The 8470-nt window shown below is 52.5% G+C and overlaps 1 non-coding gene across 1 annotated transcript; it reads left to right on the forward strand.

Annotated features, from left to right (window-relative positions):
- The first annotated feature begins 2130 nt into the window (after positions 1-2130).
- Positions 2131-2237, forward strand: LOC130034919 (U6 spliceosomal RNA). The gene has a single exon (XR_008794214.1). It is a non-coding gene; the product is annotated as a U6 spliceosomal RNA (small nuclear RNA).
- Positions 2238-8470: the final 6233 nt, after the last annotated feature.

An 8470-nucleotide genomic window follows, 5' to 3' on the forward strand; every position in this document is an offset into this window, starting at 1 on the left:
GCCCCGCATTTATACTCGCGGGCTCGCGGCGGGGCCCCGGCCGCCCCACCTGCCCAATGGCAGGTGAGCACCGGGACACGCCCCTGCTGGGCGGCCGCCTCGGGGTGCCCGGCACGAGCCCCGCGCCCCGGCCCGCAGCGCCCGCCCTCCCCGGGCCGGGCACCGCCCTCCGCGCGCCCTGCCCACGAGCGCGCCCGCGGGGGGTCTCGGGAGGGCCGGCAGGGGAGGGGGCCCTCGCCCGCCCCGGGCCCGCGGGGAGAAGGGACTTCATCGTCCCCCCCACCCCACCCCCCAGCGCTGCTCCCTGCCCGGCCCCGCGGTGCGCCCCTAAAGGGGCGGCCGGCAGCCCCCCCCCCCCCCCCGACCCCGGGAGCCGGGACCTGGGCGTCCGTGCGGCGCCCGCTGGCGTGGCCATCCGAGTTCGGGAACAATTTTGGTCCAGGAATGATGATCCCGCCCACGTGGGGGCAGGTGTGCCTCTGTCGTGCGGGTGACGCACCGAACTTTCCACCCGGATCCTCCTGCCACTGCTCAGCCAGCTGGCACCGGGCAGTGCTCCCGGGAGCTTGTGGTGCGTGGGGGTCTCCCCACACGCAGAGCGCGCACTCCAGCCCCGTAAGCCACGTCCCCTGGGTTGGGTTGGTTTTAAACACTACCGGCTATGATATCTATTTCGTTTTAATTTTTGAAATTACTCATTGCGATTTTTTCTTTCTTTTTGGGTTTTGGGGGAGGGTCACACCAGATGGTGCTTAAGGCTGACTCCTGGCCCTGTGCTCAGGAGTGAGGGGCTTTAGTATACTCAGAGACGGGGACCCTGCGCTCGGTGATGGGGGCAGGGGCTAGGGAACTATCCAGCATGCCAGGGATTGAACCCGGGGTTGCAGCGTACAAGGTGAGCACTATACTGGCTGTCCTAATCATTCTGGGCCCGAGGGTTGGTTTATTTTTCCTTTTCATATAATGAAGCATTTGTTTGAAATCATACACATGAAATTTATATAAACAAATCCATTTGTGGGGGAGGCACACCTGGAGATGCTCAGGGGTTACTCCTGGAAGTGCTGGGGGGGACCATATGGGGTGCTGGGAATCGAACCCGGGTCGGCCGCATACATGGCAAACTCCCTACCCGCTGTGCTATCACTCCAGCCCCTCTTACTTTATTTTGGAGGTGGAGTTTGGATCAGACTCGGATGTACTCAGGGCTTACTCCAGGCTTTGTGCTCAAGAGTCCCTTCTGGAGGTGCTAAAGGTAAAGGTAAAGGTAAAGGCCCTCCCGTTGATCGTCGATTTGCTCGAGCGGGCCCAGTAACGTCTCCATTGGAGACTTTGTTGTTACTGTGTCTGGCATATCGAATACTCTCGGTAGCTTGCCGGGCTCTCCGAGAGGGGCGGAGGAATCGAACTCGGGTCGGATATGTTGGCCGTTTGTATGGCGAACACCCTACCCACTGTGCTATCGCTCCAGCTGGAGGTGCTAGGGGAGACAAAGGCGGTGCTGGAGGTTGAGCCAAGCGTGGACCACACACAAGGCAAGTGGCTTAACCCCGGAACTGGTTCTCTGGCCTCATATCTGTGTTCTAACATTCTCTTTTTCATCTCTTTCCTTGGGGGGGGGGTGTCACCTGTTGGTGCTCAGGACTAACACTTGGCTCTGTGCTCTGGGATCACTTCTAGAGAGGGCTTGAGGAACTCTATGTGATGCCTGGGATTGAACCCAAGTTGCCCATGAGCAAGGCAAGCGCCCTACCTGCTATCCTATCTTTCCATCCCCATTTCTAGCAATTTATCTTGCTGTTGTTGTTTTGGGGTCACCCCTGGCTTTGTTCAAAGCTTACTCCTGACTCTGTGCTCAGGGATCCTGTGGGGTTCAGGGGGAAATATAGGGTGCCAGAGATCCAATTTGCAAGGCAAAGCAAGCACCCTACCTCTATCTCTCCAGCTTCTCTAGCAATTCATTTACTGTTCGTGTGTGTGTGAGAGAGAGGAAGAGAGAGAGAGAGAGAGAGAGAGAGAGAGAGAGAGAGAGAGAGAGAGGAACAAGATAGTTTTTATTGAATGAAACTTATCCAGAAAGATGTGGGGGAGAGAGAGAAGAAGCATACATTCAAGAGAAGAGAGAACATGGTGTTTGCTTCGGCAGCACATATATTAAAGTTAGAACAATACAGAGAATATTAGCATGGCTCCTGCTCAAAGATGACACGCAAATTTGTGAAGCATTTCATATTTTTAAATCTATTCCTGGACCACATGGCCACGGATGTGACATCTCATACCTCACGCCACTCATTCTCCCAGAGTAGCCACCACATTTGATGGAGTTTGAAGTAGAAGCTTAGAGTGAAACATACACACACACACACACACACACACACACACACACACACACACTTGAGAGCTTGCCTGGCTCTCTGAGAGGGGCGGAGGAATCGAACCTGGCTCGGCCAGGCTGGCTGCACACAAGGCAAACCACAAAGGCACAACTCTTTAACAACATTAGTGCTGGAGCACTAGCACAGCGGATAGGGTGTTTGCCTTGCACACGGCTGACCTGGGTTCGATTCCCAGCATCCCATATGGTCCCCTGAGCCCTACCAGGAGTAATTCCTGAGTGCATGAGCCAGGAATAACCCCCGTGCATTGCTGAGTGTAACCCAAAAAGCAAAAACAAAAAAAACAGAAACAACATAAAAACTATCTTGCTTGACAAAGAAAAGAAAAAGCATGCAAAGAGAGAGCAGGCAAGATACACGTTGAAGGACAAACACAAGCTTGAAGAGCGAGCCTCTTTACTGGCTCTATAGCCGCTGTCTGTGCATTTATCACAAACCTTCTTTCACTTGTTTCTGTATCTGTGGGAAGTCCATTCAATGTTTTCAATCTTCCAAAATATAGTATACAGTTGGGCTGGAGCGATAGCACAGCGGGTAGGGTGTTCGCCTTACACGCGGCCAACATGGCCGACCCGAGTTCGATTCCTCCGCCCCTCTCGGAGAGCCCAGCAAGCTACCGAGAGTATTGGATATGCCAGACACAGTAACAACAAAGTCTCCAATGGAGACGTTACTGGGCCCGCTTGAGCAAATCGACGATCAACGGGAGGGCCTTTACCTTTACCTTTACCTATAGTATAGAGTTAATTTGCTTTTCAGAAGTAAAAGGTAAAGGTAAAGGCCCTCCCGTTGATCGTCGATTTGCTCGAGCGGGCCCAGTAACGTCTCCATTGGAGACTTTGTTGTTACTGTGTCTGGCATATCGAATACTCTCGGTAGCTTGCCAGGCTCTCCGAGAGGGGCGGAGGAATCGAACTCGGGTCGGCCATGTTGGCCGCGTGTAAGGCGAACGCCCTACCCGCTGTGCTATCGCTCCAGCCCAGGGTGTAAGGCAAATGCGTCAACTTTTCTTCTATCCAGCGTGGTCCCTTCCAACAGAGTGACACCTGGGTAACTGTGACAAAACCATTCTCCAAGTGGAACTTTTCTCTTCATACTGTCACTCGAAACAAATGTTCATTTTAACTCTTCTCCACACACAGATATTATTCATTGATATTTCATTAGGTAGGAAATTGTATCTCATCATGGTAATCCTTTAAAATTATTATCAAAATGTGCCAAATAATTATAATCATTAATCCCTAAATTGTCCATGCCCTCTGCCTATCGACATATATTGAAACTGCCATTTGTTTTAGTTCCTTTGAATTTTCCGGGGCCGAGACCTCCAAGCCTACTCGAATTGGAGTCGAGCATCTTCCACCCAGATCCTCCAAATTCCAGTAGGCGGGGGTCACACCCACCACCTGGCCCCCTGGCGCCGTGTAATCCCATCAGCGGCCAAGACTCAGAGACTATAAAATCCAGATCCCGGACGAGAGCAGTGCAGTCTCTGCCCCCGCGCCTGGGTGTTCCTTCCCGGAGTCCCTTGGAGGGGAGCGGGTTGAGCTTTCCTCCCCGCCCCGACCAGGGCTACGGCAGCCGAAGACCTCCAGGACCAGCCACCACCATGCTGAGACCACTCTCCGCACACATGAAGGTACTGGCAGAGGGACAAAGCCACGCGGGTTCCGGGGCCGAGACCTCCAAGCCTACTCGAATTGGAGTTGAGCATCTTCCACCCAGATCCTCCAAATTCCAGTAGGCGGGGGTCACACCCACCACCTGGCCCCCTGGCGCCGTGTAATCCCATCAGCGGCCAAGACTCAGAGACTATAAAATCCAGATCCCGGAACCGCGCGGCTGCATTCGCGGCCGCGCGACATCTTAACAGAACTTTTTTTTATGACATCTTATTGTCTTATTCCTACTTTGGACAAACTTGCAGGCTATCGAATGTAGCCTGCCCACAGGGCAGAGTCTGGCAAACTCCCCGTGGCGTACCAAATATGCCAAATACCAGTAACAATGATGGGTCTCATTCTCCTAAATAGCCTTGAATATAATCTCAGGGCTAGGATGAAAGAGACGTTACTGGGGCCTGCTCGAGGCAATCGACGATTAACAGGATGATGAAATGAAATGAAATGAAATGAATTTTAGACAACTGAGACCTGAGGCTCTCGTTCATGGAGGAATACCAAACATTCTTAGAGATATTCGATAAATTAAAATATTTTACATAGCCAGAGAGAGGCACGGATTATAAATCAATGCATAATATGGCTTACCTGAAAATAAGGTGCTATTTTTATTTGATTTAGTTTTAGTTTTGAAACCACACCTGGCTATAGTCAGGTTCTACTTCCGGTGTACATCAGGAGTTACCCCTTGTGGTGCTGGGGGACCCTGCGGTGCTGGGGATCGAACGTGGTTCTCCTGCTTGTAGAGCACTTGTTTGATCCCTTTAATGCATCTCTTTGGCCCTACGCTGTTATTTGTGGGGAAGGGCACACACAGCTGTGCTCTTGGATTGCTCCTGGCAGTGCTCAGAGTTTACTCCTGACCCTATACTTAGGAATGATTCTTGGGGACCATATCACTCCTGGGATTGAACCTGGGCCAGCCATGCACAAAGCAAGCCCCTTACCCACCGTACTCTGGCACCCAGAACTCATTTTTCAGTTGATGAGTGCCAATGGGCTGGGGAAATTGCTTAAATGGTGGAGCACCTGCTAACGTGTGCAAGGCCCTGAGTTTGATCCCTGACACTGTTGGTCCCCCTGGACACTGCTGAGTATGGCTCCTATCTTTAAAAAAAAAAAAAGATAGGGGAAGCTGGAGACAGTACAGTGGGTAGGGCACTTCCTTGCACACGGCTGACTCAGGTTCAATTCCTGGCACCATATATGGTCCCCCTGTGCACCTCCAGTAGTAATCCCTGGAATCACCAGGTGTGGCTCAAAAACAGGCTAACAAAATAAGCAATAAAAAAGTATCCTTGGTGGGGCTGGAGAGATAGCACAGCGGGTAGGGCGTTTGCCTTGCATGCAGCCAACCCGGTTTCAATTCCCAGCATCCCATATGGTCCCCTGAGCACTGCCAGGCATAATTCCTGAGTGCAGAGCCAGGAGTAACCCCTGTGCATTGCATCGCCGGGTGTGACCCGGATCACAGATCACAGATCATCCTGTTATTCGTCGATTGCCTCGAGCAGGCCGGCCCCAGTAACGTCTCCTTCATCCTAGCCCTGAGATTATATTCAAGGCTCTTTAGGAGAATGAGACCCATCATTGTTACTGGTATTTGGCATATTGGGTACGACACAGCGAGTTTGCCAGACTCTGCTGTGTGGGCAGGTTACATTCAGGAGCCTGCCAGTTTGTCAAAGTAGGAATGAGATGTCATAATAAAATGTCGCGCGGCCGCAAATGCAGCCGCGCGGTTCCAGGATCTGGTTTTTATAGTCTCTGAGTCTTGGCCGCTGATGGGACTACATGGCGCCAGGGGGCCAGGTGGTGGGTGTGACCCCTGCGTACTGGAATTCGGAGGATCTGGGTGGAGGATGCTCGACTCCAATCCGAGTAGGCTTGGAGATCTCGGCCCCAGAACCCACGTGGCTTTGTCCCTCTGCTGGTACCTTCAGGTGTGCAGAGAGTGGTCTCAGCATGGTGGTGTCTGGTCCTGGAGGTCATCGGCTGCCGGAGCCCTGGTCGGGGCGGGGAGGAAAGCTCAACCCGCTCCCCTCCAACGGGCCCTGGCGAGGAACAGCCAGGCGCAGGGGCAGACTGGGTATGACCCAAAAAGCAAAAAAAAAATATCCTTGGGGCTAAAGCAATTTGGAGGGAAGTACATCAGGCATTGTAGCTTCAGGTAGGGCTAGAGTGATATCACAGTGGGTAGGGCGCCTTGCACACGGCTGACCCGGTTCGATTCCTCCATCCCTCTCGGCGAGCCCGGCAAGCTTCTGAGAGTATCCTGCCTGCACAGCAGAGCCTGGCAAGTTCCCCGCAGCATATTCAATATGCCAAAAACATTAACAACAAGCCTCACAATGGAGATGTTACTGGTGCCCACGCGAGCGAATCGATGAACAACGGGAGGACAGTGTTACAGTGCTACATCAGGTAGACCATTTGCCTTGCACACGACTGACCCGGGTTTGATCCCTGGCACCATTCATGGTCTTCCATCAGGAATGATTCCTGAGCACAGAGCCAGGAGTAAGCCCTGAGCACTGCCAGGTGTGTCCCCAAAACAAACAACAACCAAAAAAGGATGCTTTCATGTTTTAATATTATTTTTTTGTTTGTTTGGGGGATATACTCAGCAGTGCTGGTGGCGGTGCTTCTGGCTCTGCTGGGGAGAGAACCCAGGCCTCCTGCATGCACAGCGTATACTCAGGCTGGCGAGCATCTCTGTGTCCCTGAAATTTAATTTCTTTTTTGCTATTTTGGGCTATTCCTAGCAGTGCTTGGGGGTTACTCCTTGTTCTGTGCTTAGGGGTCATTTCCTACAGTGCTCGGAGGATGAGGCTGTGTGAGGAATTAAAGCTGGGCTAGTGACATGTAAGACAAGATTCTTTTTTTTTTTTTTTTTTTTTGCTGTTTGGGTCACACCCGGCAATGTACAGGGATTCCTCCTGGCTCTGCGCTCAGGAATTACCCCTGGCGGTGCTCAGGGGACCATATGGGATGCTGGGAATCGAACCCGGGTTGGCTGCGTGCAAGGCAAACTCCCTACCCGCTGTGCTATTGCTCCAGCCCCGCAAGACAAGCATCTTAACCAGTATACTATCTCTCCTACCCTGCCTGTTTTTATCTGTTTTGGAGAGGTCACACTTGGCAGTGCTAGGGGACCATGCTATGCTGGGAATTCAACCCAGGGCCTCATACGTGCAAGGCAAAGTTTCTCCCCTGAGCTATACCCTTGATTCTCCTTTGGACTCTTTTGTTTGATTTGTTTGGGGACCACCTGGGAGTGCTCAGGGCTTACTCTTGTTTCTGTGCTCAGCAATCACTCCTAGTGGGTTAGGGGGACCATATGTAATGCGGGGGATCCAAACCCGGTGAGCTGCATGAGAGGCGAGAGCCCGCCCCGCTGTGCTTTGGCTCTGGCCCCTGTCTTGGACTTTTTCATATGCCACTAAAGACTCAATTTGCTCTAATGAATTTCCTGCAAGTGTGAGGTGGGTCTCTCTATCAGCTGTTACACTAATTAGTGGTGGCTGCATTACTGTGTGGCTTAGGGCGCCTGGGAATTCCACTCAAATGTACAAAGAAAGAATCTCCTTGACCACAGCATACTTCATTAAAACCAGGGGTCTTGGACAGGAGAGAAAGGACAGCGGGTAGAATACTTGCCAATCTGGGTTTGATCCCTGGCATCCCATATGGTCCCCCGAGCTCCACCGGGAGTGATTCCTGAGTTCAGACCCAGGAATAAGCCCTGTGCATCACTATGTACGACTCCAAAACCAACCCCCAAAAAACAGGGTCTTGTTTTTATTTGGGGGCCACCCGCAGTGGTGCCAGGGGCCTATCATCTTGTGGCTAGGGGCTTGCTCCCAGAGGCAATGGAGGGACATGTGGTCCTGGGAATGAGACTGGGCTTCCTCTAGGCTGCTGGGTGCTCTCTGGTCCCTGAGCGCTTTTTTTATTTTTTATTTTTTTACATTTTCAGGGAGATGAGAGGTGCCCTCACCCCTGCGGGTTGGTGTTGAGGTTTGGGGACCTCTTTCCACTCCCAGTCATCCTTCCCAATCAGAATCACAATCACCTTGTTTTTTTCTGGGGTTGGGCTAGGGGAGTATCTGGTTGGTTTGTTTGTTTTTTGGGTCACACCCGGCAATGCACAGGGGTTACGCCTGGCTTTGCGCGCAGTAATTACTCCTGGCGGTGCTCAGGGATGCTGGGAATTGAACCCGGGTCAGCCGCATGCAAGGCAAATGCCCTACCTGCTGTACTATTGCCCCAGCCTAGGGGGTAGTATCTGGACCACTCCTGGTGCTCAGGGGCCACTCCTGGTGCTGTGTTTGGGGTCACTCACAGTGTTGCTAGGGGTCCAAGCCAGGCCTCTGCCATGTAAAA

Source organism: Sorex fumeus, unplaced genomic scaffold (assembly GCF_029834395.1).
Source record: "Sorex fumeus unplaced genomic scaffold, SorFum_2.1 ptg000061l, whole genome shotgun sequence".
Classification (NCBI taxonomy): domain Eukaryota; kingdom Metazoa; phylum Chordata; class Mammalia; order Eulipotyphla; family Soricidae; genus Sorex; species Sorex fumeus.